Source organism: Puntigrus tetrazona, chromosome 14, assembly GCF_018831695.1.
Source record: "Puntigrus tetrazona isolate hp1 chromosome 14, ASM1883169v1, whole genome shotgun sequence".
NCBI classification, from domain to species: Eukaryota; Metazoa; Chordata; class Actinopteri; order Cypriniformes; family Cyprinidae; genus Puntigrus; species Puntigrus tetrazona.
In genome coordinates, this window is record NC_056712.1 from 10,925,508 (window position 1) to 10,943,571 (window position 18,064).

General features: G+C 38.3%; 1 pseudogene; it reads right to left on the bottom strand.

Annotated features, from left to right (window-relative positions):
- Positions 1-7,050: 7,050 nt before the first annotated feature.
- Positions 7,051-11,032, bottom strand: LOC122357340 (annotated as a pseudogene).
- Positions 11,033-18,064: the final 7,032 nt, after the last annotated feature.

An 18,064-nucleotide genomic window follows, 5' to 3' on the forward strand; every position in this document is an offset into this window, starting at 1 on the left:
TACATTAAAGACATTAAAGTTGTCTAATTTTGCACCGTTTTTTTCTGAATTCTATTCAAATTGTTAAGCTGAAATTTCCAACATCCCAATTTTACAAAGACGCACAAGTATGACAACATGGCAGCACGTTTGGCCAGTTTTTAATAGACAGTTTTTAAAAGACACTGCATTATTAGTTGTGTATCAGCTCCTATTTCAATTCAGTGCATACTTTGTATACCCCATTTTTCAACCAATGGAGCACCCTATGCTGGACTTAAATTGAAATGCAGTTAGTAAAACTGACTTTTTTCACATTGTAGCAGTTTAGCTTGATTAAATATCATTGGGTTTTAATGAAAACCTCCAAAGTTTGGTCTAATGTGCCTTACGCAGGCTTTGAAAACATATCTGCTTTTCATATAAATTGTCTCAACAATTGATATAAATAGATGCCATCACAATAATTAATGTTCTCCTTATATAGTTGTAATTATTTTATCACAGTCAGAATGTCTGACATCTCCCTTTCTCTCAAGCAAATATGAGTGTAAAGTGAGAATGGGGATTTCCACGGACATAATGCGTGGCATAAATCATCTTAAATGTAGCGCCTTTCATCTAATTGCTCTGCTTTGTGTAGCACATGTAGCAGAAGGCCGTCCCTTTGGAAGGAAACATGGTCGTTTTTCACAGTATAAACTGATCAATTGAATGGGACATCAAAAAATGAAATTTGAAGAAGCAATTTTTTTGCTCTTATCCGTCTTTGAAATACCACAGTAATAGCAACAAAGTGGTTTTTCCTCAAAATGCAGTTTCTGCTGATCAAATCAGGATTTCAGGGCAGCACATTTGAGAGTATGAACGACAGGACCCATCAGACTTAAGTGAATTATGACCCTGTTAAACCAGGTTTTAGTGCCATCCAAAGCAGACACATTTTCCAGCCTTTTCCTGTAATTTTTGAAAGCCTTTTTGCTGTAATAAAATATCACTTTTTCCAGCATTTATGCATTAAACGCCCATCGATCCTCGTGTCTCTTCTGCTCCGATGATAATCAGATTGCATCTCGCTTCCTTTTCTACGCCTCTCGGATCACTCGATAAAGATGACACGAGGGTCTGCAAACTGGACCAAATTGACCTGGGTGTCTTTCTCTCGCTTCAGTTTTTCCTGCAGTCGTTCATGTTATGATTACATCATCTAAAGAAACACTGAGACGCTTGTGTAACTGTCACCAAGGGCTCTAATGCCCCATCATGTAGCTCTTTACCCATAATGCCTTGGGACCAAGTCACATATTCACTGCTCTGTAACTTGGTACACATCCTCAAATCAGCTATTACAGCACAATGGTACCGCCAATAGCCGTGTTTACAAAATCCTGATGTCCCCAACAGGTCCTTTTACTGTGAGAGTGAAACACTTTCAGTTTTATTTCTCATAAAGCAAACCCCCCTCTTATTTCACTGTGGAAATATGATGACTGGAGATGTGGTAACTCATTGAGAACCATTGAAACCCAGCTGTGGATATTGGCAATTAAGTCAGGCATAATTGTTTGGAAATGAGAATTGGAGGCGATAAAACAGGATGGAAGAACCGACAATCACTCTCTAAATAATTCTGCGATGAGATGGCTCACAACAGGTTTGATTCTGCATTACTGATTTGGGCTGTTCAGTCCACGTTAACAATAGTGCCCCCCTCGCCTCAGGTAGGCCTACTGCAATTCTGAGAGCGCTCTGGACCAGAGGCAATGATAGGTAACCATCCATAACCAACAAACCTCAGCACCTGCTGTAGCTTCCGGCACCCATTTATTATCACAGCATGATGTCACTGCAGATTTGGCCGCCCCCCTGGAAATGCACTGCAGTTAGGGTTTAATTCGTTTCTGCCTCTGAAGGCACACTCGCTGTCTATTCGGTGACTGCTTGATCTACATTGCACTCAAAAACGTTGGGAACTGGCAGGAATCTAGTAACAAAAGCATTTACAAGGTACGCACGTCAGTCATGCAAGATCTGGCGATCGTGGTACTGAACAGGTCCACAAACCTTTTCCAAATCAAAGAGATCTTCCTTATCCCCTTGTTAGTGGGGACTCTGAAGTGAGCAGAGTAATGCGCGCGTGTCATTATTTAGTTGTTCGGAGTGCACTGATGTAATTTCCTCATTATCTTCAACTGGGATGTTCCCATGACAACGAACGCAGCATGGTGTGGGTCAGCAGATGTCGCTGTTTTAAGGTCATAAATGTCTTTTATTGTTGTTAGCATAAACGTTTTGATCCACTTCAAATGTTGATTTGACTACTGTATACAGTATGTGTATACACACACACACACACACACACACACACACACACACACACACACACACACAGTAGTCAACATTTGAAGTGGGTCATAACCTTTCATCAAAGTTATTCTAAAACCTAAAACAAAAATGTGTTCTTGTCTTAGAATAACTTTGACTACTGTATACTACTGTATACTGCTTATTTAACGTTATGTACAAGAAAAAAAATCGGGTTTTTTGGTATTATTACTTCTGAACGATCTACTCACAATACAGTAATTTATTATTGTCGCGCTAACTTGTTCAAATTGACTTTACACACAAACTTAAGTAAAACAAAGCTGCAAGGCGTTACTGAACAGTGCTAATTAACAGTCAAGTTTGTTATCTAGGGTAGCTAATATATTAAAAGAAAGAAATATAGGTTTTTTAAAGTGAACAGAAGCTGGGAGAGAGTTGCCAAAAGGATGAATGAATGACTAGACAGTTGATTTATTATGTTGGTGACAGTACCTGCTGGCGAACCCATGACAGCTTTCCCTGATGGCATCCTCAACATATCAAACACTGCACTCCTCCATTTCCTCACAATAGGCACTGTGTCAGTCTTAAAGGACAGGCGGTACTGTCAGCGGTGGCTAGGTTGGATTAAAGACAGGCAGTAAATAAAAATATGCCACATCACCGTCACAAAGCTTCTCTGGGGATCAATACATCTGTCAATCACTGACTGCTGTCTGCCTGGGCCAAATGGAAATGCATGCATAAGAAAACATGTGATTTTAATAAGTCGGAGGCAAATATACTTTTACTTGATACATGAGTATAGCTGTCACTTTAAAGAGAAATATGAAAAAGATTATTAGTACACCTACAGAATGCATTATGTTCCTTTAACTCGTTGCTGAAAGATTAAAGCCACAAGAACCATGAGTAACACTCTCGCCATCTTTACTCAAGTCAATATACATGTTTGTTCTGAACACACCATTACATTTTCAACATGCCGCACAGCAAATATTTATTGTTCCATGCTATTCATTTGACTATATACATTATTAAACGGCAAACAATTCCTCTGAAGCCCTTTATAGTTATTGACACAAACAGATTTTGAAAGGGAAGCGCATAAAAGGGTTCAACTTATGTGTTTGAAAAGGCAAATGTGAGCGTCCGTAACACTGTGGTGGATTCTTGAAGCTGTGCACGGCTGACATTGTACATTTACCTGCATATACTCTAGTCTCCTCTGTGAGGGTTTGTTTGTGTGAAAGCTGATCTGTGAAAAGTGCCATAGACGAGCTGCATCCTCAGACTCCGAGGCCCTGAACTCAGAACAAGCTGAGATGGAAAAATACCTGCATGTTTACTACTTACCGTAGTAATCAAATCCTGCTTTCACAGGAAAAAGCTAAGTGAAAGAGCAGCTCTCCTGAGAGCAAAATAGAAGGGTTAAATGATACATTCCTGCAAATGGAAGTCCATTTCTACAGGACTGTATTCCATTTATAAGAATAAAGATTTAAATGAGATTGAAACTGTAGACTGTATTAGAGCTCTGTTTGCTCCTGCATTTGGATAAAGTAATGTTTTTAAAAACTATACCAACTAACACAACCAACGGATGCCAGGGTAGGATCTCAAAGCGGCCGTATCTCAACAATTTTGAGGCAAAAGTCAAAAAGTGCACCACTGTTTTCAAAAATGCCATACCTTAGGCCTATCTACAATTTAAATAATTAGCACCCACTCTTATTCAGAGTTAATATCATTTTTTATTCACCTATTCTTGTAATAGTGGCATGCAATCAGAATGCTCTATTTTACTGTCATATCACTGTTGTAGGCTAAATATGTGTGTGTGTGTGTGTTTTTTCCAAGTGTTGTTTAATCCTGGAATTAATATTCCCTCTATGCCTATGTGGTTATTTTCATATTGGCCAGTCTATGAGCAGCTGGTTTTGAAAACACCAGTCAGACTGTGCCACCCAATGCCGCTGCAGAAAACGCACGAGCCCCGTTAGTAATTCACCGCCATTTCCAATTAGTGTGACAACAATAACCTTTCATCCTGTCATTTATCAATTAGAATAGAGAAAAAAAAATCGTCCAGCTGAGAGCTGTGCAATAATGTGCAGCTGTGCTGAAGAATTCGGCGTCCCTTTATTACTTTGCGACAAAGGGGAGACAAAGACATATTTCACTCATTGCGTGACTTAATGAGGCCGCTCACAATCCATCATCTAAATGCCGCCCAACAGTGGATGGAATTCTCGCGAGAGTTCCCTCAAAAGTCATAGGGGCTCTCGCGAGAGTTCCAGCGTAGAGAGAATGAGACAGCAGCACGCGCCACCTGATGGTGTTAATGAGGTATTTTCCATGGCGTTCCAACTTCATCTCGATTAATCTGGAGCTATTTGATAGTATTAAAGCTTGGGGAAATTGGCAATAAGCTAAGCGATTACTCCGTGGTTTTTGGGGGGCGTCGTTCTCCAGACATTATTATCATCTTGTTTCATAAAATGGGGTAAATAGTAAATATAGAAAGATACAAAAGTCAAGTTTTTCTAAATAAACAGCTACCTAATTCAGTTATAAATATGTATAAATATAATTTACGAATTAGGCTAAATACATGTTATTAATTAAACTTACTGAATAACTCAAGTCTTATTTTTTTACTTAAATTTGACCCTCCAGATATTAATTTCTTTTCACTGTATGAAATATCAAAATCAGCTGAATATCTGTCAGCAAGCGATTCTTTGCTCGAGTCTGTTTTACTGCAGTCAATATGATCTCTGTTCATCTCTCCTGTGGATATTCATGGACTTTTCATCGACCGGCACAATATTAAAATGCTTCATTCACTGTCATGTCTGCTTCATTAAGTCAAACGTCTTTCCTGCATGTTTCTTTTTTCACTTTTTATTTCAAATTTCTATAATTTTCAGCTTATATTTTATATGAAATAAATTTCGGATGTGTTTTTTTCCCTCCTGATTTCTTTTAAGAATATATTATACACAATCTTCAAATAATGCTTTATTAAGAGTTAGTATATGCTCATTTCATTTTATTTAAGTGGGCAGGCAAGATTGTAACCACATCCTCTTCTGCTTGAGGTGAGTGTTGTGTTTACACTCTAGTGAAATAATGAGAAGTGGAGTGTGTGTGTGTGTGTGTGTGTGTGTGTGTGTGTGTGTGTGTGTCAGATCAAGCTGGGCAACTGGTAACCCGACCCTGCGTTTTATTGAGATGTCCATTAATCCTAGCTCTCTGCCCATGACCTCTGACCCTGGCTGACCTCTGCACATGGTGTTGCCGGCCAGTGGGACTCGGGCACTGCTGCGTCCGATCGCGTCTCCCGTCCTGACAGCAGCCCACTTTCTCCCATCGGAGAGGGAATCATTAAGCGCGAATCTAAAACGAGGGCCAGGGGAGAGCTTTATCCACACAAATACAGCCATGAGAAAGAGGCTCGGCTCTCATCTCCACGGATAGAGTTACGCTGGAGGAGAATGATTCAGCTTTTAATTGCATTCTTCTAACTCCATATCACATCTTCATCCATCTCTCTCTCTCTCTCTCTCTCTCTTCTCAGCCGGTCTGTCTCTCCGATTCTCATTCGCCCAATCGCCTCGCGACGCTCCCCAACAAATGCCTTTTTGAGTACAAATCATTCCAAATTGAATTCATTTTCAAAGGGCTTTTAAGAAGACGAATATGAGAGCCACTTACTTTAAATGATCCGCTTATTTTAACGCTCAAAGTCGATCGCTTTACCTGCTGCCTATAAAAGAAAATCCTCACCTGCCACCAAGAGTCTAAAAATACAAGCCGTCCTGAAAGCGCACAGATAAGCTTTCGTTAGGTATCGCTGCTTTCTCACCGACGGTCTGAAAGGGAACACCTGATTGGCTCGCCGCCTCCTCGAAGCTGTTGTCACCTATCCGAGCTCTGGTGAGCAATTACCTGGCCTGTCGGAATCCAAGCCGAACAGATTGAATTCTGATTGATTTCTGCCCAGGAAAGAGGAGAGAATTTAAAGGTCTTCTTTTTTAATTGGGTATTTGGTGTGTGCTGATGTGAGGAACTTGTCCCTCCCCAGGGATCCTTTATGGGGCAATAATGGCGCTGAGAAACAGCCTGGTCTGCTCTCTCCTGAAGGCCATAACCCCACATTTGTCCTGAGTGCTTTTCTATTATGCATTGATAGCTAAGCATCAATCAATAGGAGGGAAGAGAAAACCCAGCGAAACCAACTTCTTAAGTGTAAAACGCCTCTTAATACCAGAGCTTTCAAACAACTTAACCTGGGTGCTTTTTTTTTCTGCTCAGCGTCTTTGAGAAGACAGAAGTGAGGAGACACAACGCTGATGTTTTATTCAACGGCAGGGAACGGGTTCAGGGTAAATGCTTTTTTTTTTGGCTTTTAGAAAAGTCTGGCATGTTGGCTTTTGCATAAAAACATTTGCCGATAACGGTTTGCCCTAAACGGACACTTAGCAAATATTTTCGATCACAAACAATAAAGCACTCGATTAAGTAAATCAACTATTTAATTAAGTTCTATTTTTAAGTACAGTTCTCAAGAGTGAATAGAAATTATTTGGATTTATATACAATGCCCACACATAAACATAAACCCTTAAAAGGGCAATAAAAAAAAAATAAGAGTACACATTTTATGCTGAGCTTACATTTCAAACATAATAAAGAAACATCTGTGTTTAAATGCTATGATTTTATAATCTCTGTTTGTTACAAATACATGTATCCGCTTGGCTGGCCTTCGTAATCTTCATCATCGACATTCTCCTCTTCCCCTGATATTCTATAAGCTCCGTTTTCTTTTTGCCGGAACTCTTTGGTGAGCTGAGAACCTGGAAAATATAAACAGAATTTTTTTTTTTTATTATTAATTGTAGCAATTACTTATGATGCAAAAATGTTGTTTAATATACTCCTAAAAAGAAATGCTTTAAAAGTAGGTTTTATAACTAGGTTCCCTAAAGAACCTATCATTGAAGAGTTCTTGAATTAACAAATCTTTCCTGGTGTGAGGAACATTTTAAAAAATCTCAAGAACCTTCTTCCGTTATAAAGAACCTTTTGTCAAGAAAAGTTATTCATAGAACCACATACGCAGTGACCTTTATTTTTTATTAGCATGTACTGTAATTAATAAAGCCCGCTATACTAAAACATTTTAATAGATGCTTTTCTAATTAACGGAGTGCAAATGTGTTGAACAGCCATTTCCAGCATGCAAATAGGATCTATTAATTAATGCACTAAACAAAGCACGGCATGCGCTTACTTTTGATCATATTAAGAAAGCTCAGCATTCTCTCAGTTTTTTTGCCCGCAACTTCCTGTAAAGCACACACACTCGCACACTTGATATATTTAAATCCTCTCTTTCTATTTTTCTCTGTAGCCTCTAAACCTATAGGAAAGGGTCTGTCCTGTGTTCAGAGTCACCTTTCACTACCACCTATCCCAGAGTTCATAGCAGTCGGGACGTTCCGGGAAGCGAGGGATGGGGGCGGGCATTGGTGGTGAAGATAAGGGCCAGTCTAAAGGATCAGACCCCCCAGAGAAAGAGATAACAGCCAGACAGTCACAGCAACGACCTGCCACATAATACACAAGCCCTTCCACCCCTTCTCCCTTTCTCCTCCAAATCTCCCCCCATCTAGGACCCTCTCGACCTCCTGTCATCACCAGCCTTTACGTTCCTGCCGGAGAAAGCCTCGACTGGTGTACGGTTATCGTCAGCTCTGTCGGATTCTCGAAGGCCAAGTTCACCTTTAGCGATGAGGAGATGATAAGCTTTGATAGTGGCATATGCGAATCGATCAGCTCCCACTGTTGGTGCGTTCGCATGTCTTTTTCTGACCACGCCACAGACCGCAGAGAGAACATGAATAACCTAACAGACCTCTCTGCAGCAGTGCAAATCGATAGTTTTCAATGTTAAAACAAGACAAATGTTCGCTCTTTGTATTAAGTTAAACAGTCTTTTAATAATACTTTGCACTGCAGCTCGATGAGGAAATTAACCTGCATGGCCACAAAAGGAAAATACTAGTCAACTAATATACACACTGTTTAATATGTATTAGTGCTGTAATGATTAATAAGAATATAAGTTTTGATTTACATAATATGTGTGTGTACTGTGTATGTTTCTTATGTCTAATTAAAGACACAAATACAGCATATATTTTGAAAGTGTGTGTGTGTGTGTGTGTGTGTATATATATATGTATATATATATATATATATATATATATATATTGATTATATTTATGATTTATATTTATTTAATATAACACACCTGTATTTGTACATACTTTTAAATATATATTTTTTACATTTTGGAAAAAGTTACATAAGATAATAAATTGAGAGCAAATACAGCTGAAGTTACCTAATCTGTATTGCTACATAAAATGTTTCTGAAACATAACATGCTTATATTTTATGTCGCTCTTTTATGTGTTGGTTTTGTGTAATATGTATATGTTATTTTTGCAGCATCTTGGCCAGGGCATTTTTAATGTCAAAGGATTTATATAAATAGAGACTTTTTCAGATTTCTCTTATCACAGATATCTAATTTTACAAGAGATTTTAGTGGAGTGATATATTTTTCATCACATTCAGGCCAAACTATCTGAGCTACACTGTACTGTCAAAAGAGGGCTTATTTGTTTCTATTTGTTGAATTTTTCACCTGAGACAACAAGTAACTTTTGAACAATACCATTTCGTGAGTGTCAAACAGTTATCTTTGTGTGTGTGTGTGTAAGTAGGCCCAACAATCATGTTTTTTCAGCTTGTTCACCTCTGACCTTGTGTTCTGGTGGCTGTGCCTGCGTCTATGAATGAGTGTGTTCTCAGACATACCTCCATGTGTAACCTGTAATCTGGCGGAGGCAGACACCTCTCCGAAGGTGTTCCTGGCGGTGCATGTGTACACACCTGCATCGCTCGCCCAACTCCTTGAATTTGGAGCCAGCCGGTCAATTCAAACCGACGCGGACCCCCACGGGCCTGTAATTACACAAACACACACCATTACACATTTAACCAAACCAGATCTGTTTCTGAGAATGCGACTGTAAACCTGCTGCCTGAGAGGTCATTTATCTGTTTACACTTTTAGAAATATGGGTTATTTAATAACATCTATAGTTCCATGAAGAAACTATAACCTTTACCTGTTCACACTATAAGTATATGGACAACGCAATGAGAAACGCTAAGGATTATAATAGTCTTTAAATAGTTTGAATGGCTCCTTCCTGTGTATTTGGTAAAATGTCGCTTTGACTTAAGTTTTTTCCAATTTTATTGTCCACCAGGTACAAATTATTTAATGCACACATACCTGCACAGCGGTGCTTGAATCGTCTACAGGAAAAGAAATAACATCTCCTTCTTTACTCCACTGGATGGAGGCCAGTGGATACGATGACACTCACAGGAAAAATGACATCACTTCCTTTGGTTGTGACGATGTCACGGGAGCATAAGTGATAACTGGTTCTGTAAAGTTTGCAGAGAATAGACAACTTTGAGCTTAGAGTAACTGATTACAAAAACAATACATACTTTAAGCTAAAAAAATGGCACCCTGAAGCAAATCGGGTAGCTCTTTCACACCAGCTTCTGTATTTACTGTAGCCATTTGTGCTGTGTTTTGATTGGCTTGGTTAATTATTTCAAGGCGTGAGATTGACGCTTACGAGCTGCTAATCTTAAACACGACGGTGAGGTAAATGCAAACTTAACGGCTGATTTATTATTCCCACAGCTGAACAAATGGGTTTTCATTTGGCCTTTTCCATGACAAAACTTTTAAATGTGCGTGTGATTATGTTGGCACTCAGACTCTATCCATGACAATGGTTCCTCCAGAGGCAACATTTACATATACATATATATACATTTACATTTACATTAGCAGATGCATTCATACCAGACTGATGTGGCCATTACTTTGGCCGAGGTTGCTGCGTAAACACGTACTACAATTAAATATCAAATGCCAGTCCGAAAACAAATCCAATACAATCAAAAACATTTTGAGTAGCTGAAGGTGATTCTGGGTAAATCTCTGTCAGGACATCGATTTAATGTGTGTAATCTATAATAAATTGAAATGCACTTTTAAAAGTTGCATTAAATTGCGGCTGAGGATAACAAGAATTACAATTTATCTATGTATGTGTATATTTAGAGATACTCACTCGACTTGCAGGGTCCGTGGTGCGCCATTGTCAGCGTCTGACCGTTCCCTTGCTTGTGTTGGGCCGCCCGAAGCTGGCATGTATTTTTATACGTCTTTCCGTCAGAAGCGCAGAGTGCTTCCTGCTTGCTGCACACACAGATGGCTCTGGGTTCACCTGAGGGGTTTCTGCGGGGGGCTCTGCAGCGCAGTCCTTCAGCGCAGCGCTCAGTAAAAAGTAGACCCAGATCTGGGCTCCGGGTCACACAGTTGCCCCTCATCGTTTCCACATTCCCAGCAACACCCGCACTGGTCACGAACCAGCCCGGCCGGACATCCCTGCAGCTGCCTAACGTCTGGACAGCGCTCAAGGTGGCACTTTCTGGGGCATCCCTCGCCTGGTCGAATGCTCTTCTGCCAGTCAAAGCGACCGAGGTGCTCCAGGTGAAAGGACTCAGATACTGAAACTAGCATCAGAACCAGTAAAACCGGCAAATAAACCATTGTTTGACGGGGTAAAATGGTTGAAGTCACCAAAAACAGACGGAAGAAGTCCTTGCTTCTGATTTATGCTGATGAAGCAGGCCAAGAAAAGCTTAAAGGGCAGTCTCTAGGCCTGAAAATCGCTAGATGGTACAATGTTTCCAGAATTCCTGAGATCATCAGCAAAGCCTTTTCTCTCTGTAAGTATCCTTGTAGACTGAACAGTGTTGCAGTGTCACGAAAGTGCAACAGGCTGAATGAGCAAGAAGGTGGGAAAGAAAACGCAGAGGCAGCTCTAACTTTGGTGACCCCCTCTTAAACTGCAGGGTGCCTCCCCCCATTTGCCCAACAAAAGTGTAAAAAAGGTGTGAGCTGGGAGATGAGCAACAACCAATCAAAACTCTCAGTCCTGAGTTAGGGTGGGGGTGAAACCTGAGTTTGTAATGGTGGGGCAAACTGGACACAGAAATGGTCATAAATTAAGCCTCACACACTTGGTCTCAGGTAGTACATGCTTTTGCATACTCCACCCTCCCCATGGTTGATTTTTCACATAATATGTGAGTTAAGTGATAATAAAACATCAATTTATAAAATTGTTTAAAACAATAACGACTGATCTTATAGCTCACAGTGTTCTCGTTCACTTAGAAACTAGTTTTTATCACAAGAGATGAAAACATAATGGGACTGATCATGGTTTTACAGTGCGTTTTCAGATTTGATTACAAGTGACTGAGTAAAAAGTTGATTGTTGATAAAGTTGAAAGAAAAGAAAGAAAAGAAAGAAAGAAAAGAACTGACATTTTAGTTGGTTAGTTGCAGTTGTTAATGTCATATCGCCCATTTATTTAGATACTTTTCTCCGGTCTTTCAGTGTAGTTAATTAAGTTATTTTTATTTTTAGTATTTATTTTTATCGTTTATTTTTGCGCATATGCTTTAAACCAGCCATTTGTCATTTTGACCGTGTCAGTGTGATGGTCTGAATTAAAACAGTTGAGAATCTGTTTGCGCCTGAATTTAGTGTAGAATTTGTGCTTGAATTTGTATTTTTCTGTAGTGACACCAAGCAATAACTACATTTCTTAATTCTTAATTGAAATAGTGAGATTGCAGGATGTATGGGGTTGTGTGTGTGTGTGTGTGTGTATATGTATATATATATTTAGAAACCATTTACATGTATATACACTTATATAATTATTTAATTATATTTGAAATAAATATATTTAATATATAAACAACAATATATACATTCATGTGCATTTATTTGTATATACGTAAGAAATACGCACACACTTGCAGAACTATAAGTGTGAAGACAGATTAAAAACCACAAAAAATCTCATTTTGATTAAGAGGGGACTAAAATCATTGAGCAGATGAGCTGTTGCAGGACTACATGAAAAACAAAACGCTCCTCCATTACAAACAAGCTGAAGCTTATCTGTGCTGAGAAAGAAAGTGAGAAGACATTTAGCTCCCTCTCTCTCTCACTAATGTCCTTAGTTTATCTGCTGCTCTCACCTCGCCACGTTAAGCCAAAACAAACAATTAGGCGGCCATAAGGGCCCATTGTTAATTGTAAATAATCCATCATTAATATTGATTAGCTGTGGCGAGCAGATCTCATTCACTTCTTACCTCCTAATGAGTGGGTCTTAGTGGGCTAATTGCTTCAGGCTATTTCTATTCAACACCGGAGAGGCTGCAGCGAGCTCTGGAGTGTGCCTCGAGTTTTACCGTTAACTAACACAGATTGAACATCCGTGATAAGATCAGACCCCACTCCAATTAACTTTCTCTGAGAATCTTTCCCAAGGTTACTATGTGTTTTTCCTATAACTGTCCAAAAGCACCGTAAGCGCAGGTCGTATGACTCACGGCGCATACAGACCACTTTTATGATCGCAGTTATTGTTTTGTTTTTAGGATCTTGACAGCTCCAGCTCAGTGTATGATGACATTTTAATTGTTTGATTAACCTTTAAGGACTTGAACTGAAAAATACACGCCGTCAGTTTAATTAGACAGCCTTCAAAGGCCGTATCTACAGTATTTCTGTAAAAGCATTGTTAGAAAGTAATGCTCAACCTGAGACTGTAACGTCACATGTCGTTGCCTGAAGGCAAACCAGCTGTCTGTGATTGTGTAAACTCTTGTTGAGATGACAGCAACAAAAGATGTTACTTTTTCTCCCCGTGTGAGTTAGCGGAGCATGCTGTTGACGTTGTAGAAGTTGAATATGTTGTCAAAGTCAAAGAAAAGTAAGCAAAAAATCTAAGAATGAGCTCGATTTTTTTTTTTTATATAATATCTATGGCACTTTCTCACGTTAAAAAAATGTATTTGTCATAAAAGGTATATCAGAGGCGGCATTAAGATTTTTGCATTATTTTTCATGTTTTGAGCATTATTTTTATTATTGTGTGTATGTAAAGCATTTTTTCAAGCTTTTATTATTATCTTTGTATTTAAATGTATTTTTGAATGTGTGTGTGTTATATTGATAAAATAGAAATATAATAATTTATTAAAATAAATATTTAATAATCAAAATAATTTTTATGATGTTCTGTTTGGATGACAATATGACCCCTTGAAGAAACTTTTTCAAAAGAAACTTTTGAAGGACATACCAGCAATGTAAATGTAGTTAATCAAAGCACAACAAAGGAAAGTTGTAACGTATAAAACAGAATTCATCAGCAATGCAGAATTATGAGATGGTCTCACCCAAAGAAATGCAAATCTTACCTATCAAGCATTCTTTAGAAAACCTTTAATCGCGATTAGAGACCCATGAAAAGAAAACAGAAAACTTGATATGTAAATCACTCTTATTCATGTCAATTTCTGTTGTCTGTTTTGCAGTGTAATGGGTACTTTGCTCTTGTGATTTATTTTCAAGTGGACAGGCATGTCAGTTTCATGAAGATCAATGGCCTCATCCTGTCTGTCTGTCTCTCTCGTGCGTCTCACACACACACGCTGTCTCACAGTCTTCGTGGAGCCTCCGCAAATTCAATTCCTTCATAACAATGATGTCACCAAGCGGAGGTCACATGTGGAGCAAATGCTTGTAAATCCAAACGACTGTATAGCGTATGAAACAGGGCCAGCAATGGAATTAGAGGAGGTGAAGCGGGGCAGAGGCTCGGCGCACCTCTGGGATTGGATATATTGGTTTGTGATAACACTGAAGCCATGAATCAGTGCCGTGTGAGCCCTTATCCTTTAAACGATTGTCAATGGGATCTTTATTTCGCTCATTTACAAACTGAAATGCCGTAGTTCCTGGGAAATCACCTCACAGCAGAAGCAGTCAGGGATTATGTAATATTTCATATTAAGTAATTGTGTATTTCTTACTTATTGTTTCTTAGATAGATGGATAGATAGATGGATGATGGATGGATAGATGGATAGGTAGATGAATAGACAGATGGATGGATAGATGGATGGATAGATAGATGGATGGATAGATAGATAGATAGATAGATGGATGGATGGATGGATGGATGGATGGATGGATGGATGGATATGGATAGATAGATAGATCTTTTAATCTTCTTTTTAGAGCTGCTTTAAAGTACAATCTCAACTGTCTATGGCTATTTTTCTATACAGCACTGTAAAAATAATACAATACAAGTACTGAGTAAATAACTTGACTTTATTTACTACACTAAAAGATATCTTTTACAGAGTATATTCAGAGACCATATACAGCATATGTCTGTTCTAATGTCGTGGCGCTCGCAAAGCTACATATTCACAACTCTTTTGTTTTGTTCGTATAAAGATGCATTTCCTTGAGAAAGCAATATAAATCCCATTCAGCACATCACCTGCTGTGAGATCACAGTACGATGTTTTGTCGAGCTGTGTACGCACGCTGTGTTGAAGGTATTGAGTTCAGCGTAATGGATTTTGGAAAATATTTCCGCTGACATTTTTGAATTGTATCTTAATTCACTTGCACCGCGCAGCCTGTTAGTATGGAGAAAACAAGAATATTAAACCAAACAAGTCAAATACATCAGCGCTATCATTTTCTCCAGCCCATCTATGCAAAATACAGCAATCCACATTCATGGCACTTTCATTATCCATTATTTCCCATATTATGAAACACCTTATAACCTGTCAGGTCTTTTATCTCCAACAGGCAGGTACTTAACTTCAGTGTTATTAACACGATCCAACTGCCTTAGACTCACCACAGGATGCTTCTCCTGCAAAGTGCACCCCTTGATTTCTTTTTAAATTGTTTTAAAGTGCCTTTATTTTCCTTCGACAGACATTAGCCTCACAGCGTTAGCCGCGACTTGAGGACTTGGCACGCTAGGACATCAAATGGTCAATCAAAGCAAGCAATATTGGTCAGGGTGGTTGATTCAGTCTCTTTGCAATCTTCCAGTCCACATGAATTGCTGAGACGGACCATTTAAGCAGCATAATTCCATCATTTTAATAGTTTTAATGCTCAACAGGTACACAGATCTGGGCAGCGTGTGCTGTGTTTCCCAAAAGTCACACCCTGTGCCAAGCTGGACTTGAATAATTGAAGTGGTTTTGTGTGCACTCATTCATCTGAAGTGCTCTCTCATAAGTCTTTCTCCAGAGACTGATTTGAGCGGGAAAAGGCGGCACTGATCTTACATTAATGAGAAGCTCTTTGCTGCATCCCAGCTGGACTCTGTGAAGAATTACTGTACGATCCAATATTATACCGTTTTTACAGCCATTCATGACATCAGTCACAACTGACATATATGTGTGTGTGTGTGTGTGTGTGTGTGTGTGTGTGTGTGTGTGTGAATGTACACATTTTGATACTTCGCAGAATACACGTTGATATTCAGTGACACGTTTTGGGATATATTTCACAGAAAACTGTGGATTTGAACACTTAGGCTATCAACAATTTTCTTCAATTACGTAAATATAGTTTTCCTGGCCTCGTGATTTGATGAAAAGAACACATCTTAGATGTTTATTAATGCATTTCATGACTTTGGTGCATTAAGGAAAGTGTGTTAAAACTTCAGTTACCACCAAGACCTAACGTGGCTACCGTAATTATACATTTTCTTATAAACCTCACAGATGTTATATAGTTAGGAAAACTATATAATATATAGTCTATACCAATATAGTCTCATACCAAAGCCTCTGAATACAGAGGATGTATAATGAAAACTTTGAAGCTGTCTGAAAACTCGTTTACGAGTTGTACTTGATTTGATGATCAAATAGTGAGTGCGATGTGTGAAGTAAATAGATAGAAATCAAGGTAAACCATTGGCCTTTTTTTTTTTTACCAACTCAGCCTGTAAAAAGTGTACATATTAAATAAAATAATGATTATGATAGGTCTAGACAATTAAGTCTCTTATTTTGTTCCAACACATAAAGATATTAAACATAACAGGCTAAAACATCAACTGTAATGGTGGTGGAAATAACATTGTGGTGAGCTGTTAGAAGACAGATGCAATAAATATGTATATATATATGTATATGTGTGTGTGTGTGTGTGTGTGTGTTTGTGTTCTGTGCGTTTATATTTTTTGTATGTGTGTACTGTTGTATTGTATATTTCTTATGTTTTATATGTAAACACACACACATATATTATGTATTTTGAAAATATTTACATGTATAGATTTGTATTCATATAATGTATATAATATATACATATATTTAATATATGAACAATATTTCTCTTAAATATATATACATATATTTCTGTGTAAAAGGTGTGTGACTTTATATATACATAATAAACATAAACCTCAGACTCACGCATATATTTTGTCTATACACAAAACCTTTTTACTCTTAATCTGTGCCCAGCAATAATATAATATATACACACAATATATATATATAGGCACTGAAACAGACACCCGGTGAACACAGAGGACATACTGACGCAGGCCAGCACCAGAACTTCTACTGTTACACAAACTTTGCTTTCGCCCCCTCTAAATCAAACCCCTTTACCAGCATCTGCCATCTGTTCCAGGAGAATCTGTTTCACTCCCAGAGCCAAGCAAGGCCGTTATTGGTCCTAATGGCGCTATCAGCTAAGCCGCTAAACCCAATTACTGCTTGGGTAAGGGGAGGCTACCCCAGCTAATCATGGCCGCTAACCTGATTTGGCTGTGATGAAGAGATGGGAGGGAAGATCAGTTAATGCAGGAGAATGATCTCACAAATACAAAAACTCAATTCATTTCTCTGGGAGGCCAATCTGTCCCATTCAGCGCTAATGGAGTGGAGTTTCATTAGACTCGAGGCGCTGCTGCTCGCGCTTATCAGCCTGATGACAAATAATATCAAATAAGGGCGATCTTCATTAGGACATGTGTCTCAAAAAGCTTCATTTGTGAGGGGTTCAAGTAAAAGTGTGTTAATATACTGATCGGGTACAGCATAATGGTGGAACATGATCAGCATGGACGCTTTCTAAAGTGTATTGGCTGTCTAAGAGGAGTATTTGAACAAAGCCTGTGTTTTATGTTTTAACATGCATTTGTCTGTCACAGACACTAACGGCAGCTTTAAGTAGCTTGATCAAGAGTGAAGTTTTGACTTTTTTTTTCATCTTAAAAAAGCAAAGTACAGATAATGAAAATCATAGATATTCGCCTGGTAGTAACCACCTGCCTAGCAACCTCTCATAGCAACACATTCAGAACTACAAGAAAACAGCAACATCTACAAACTTATATTTATTATGTTTTTAGTAATAATTAATTCACGCTTGCTATAAAAATCAGTGTGTACATTAACCATGTAGTATTTAGTTTTTTATTGCTGGCAATATTATAAAACTTTTTTTCTGCTCAACACAGTATTGTCCTGATATATATTTGTAAAGGATTGATTGATTGATCAATATTTATTTTTAACCATTTATTTTTTTTTTACTTTTATAACAAATTTGAGCTTATTTGGGTATATAATTTTTCTTATTTATATATATATATATAATTTAATATATATATATATATATATATATATATATAGTAGTGCTGT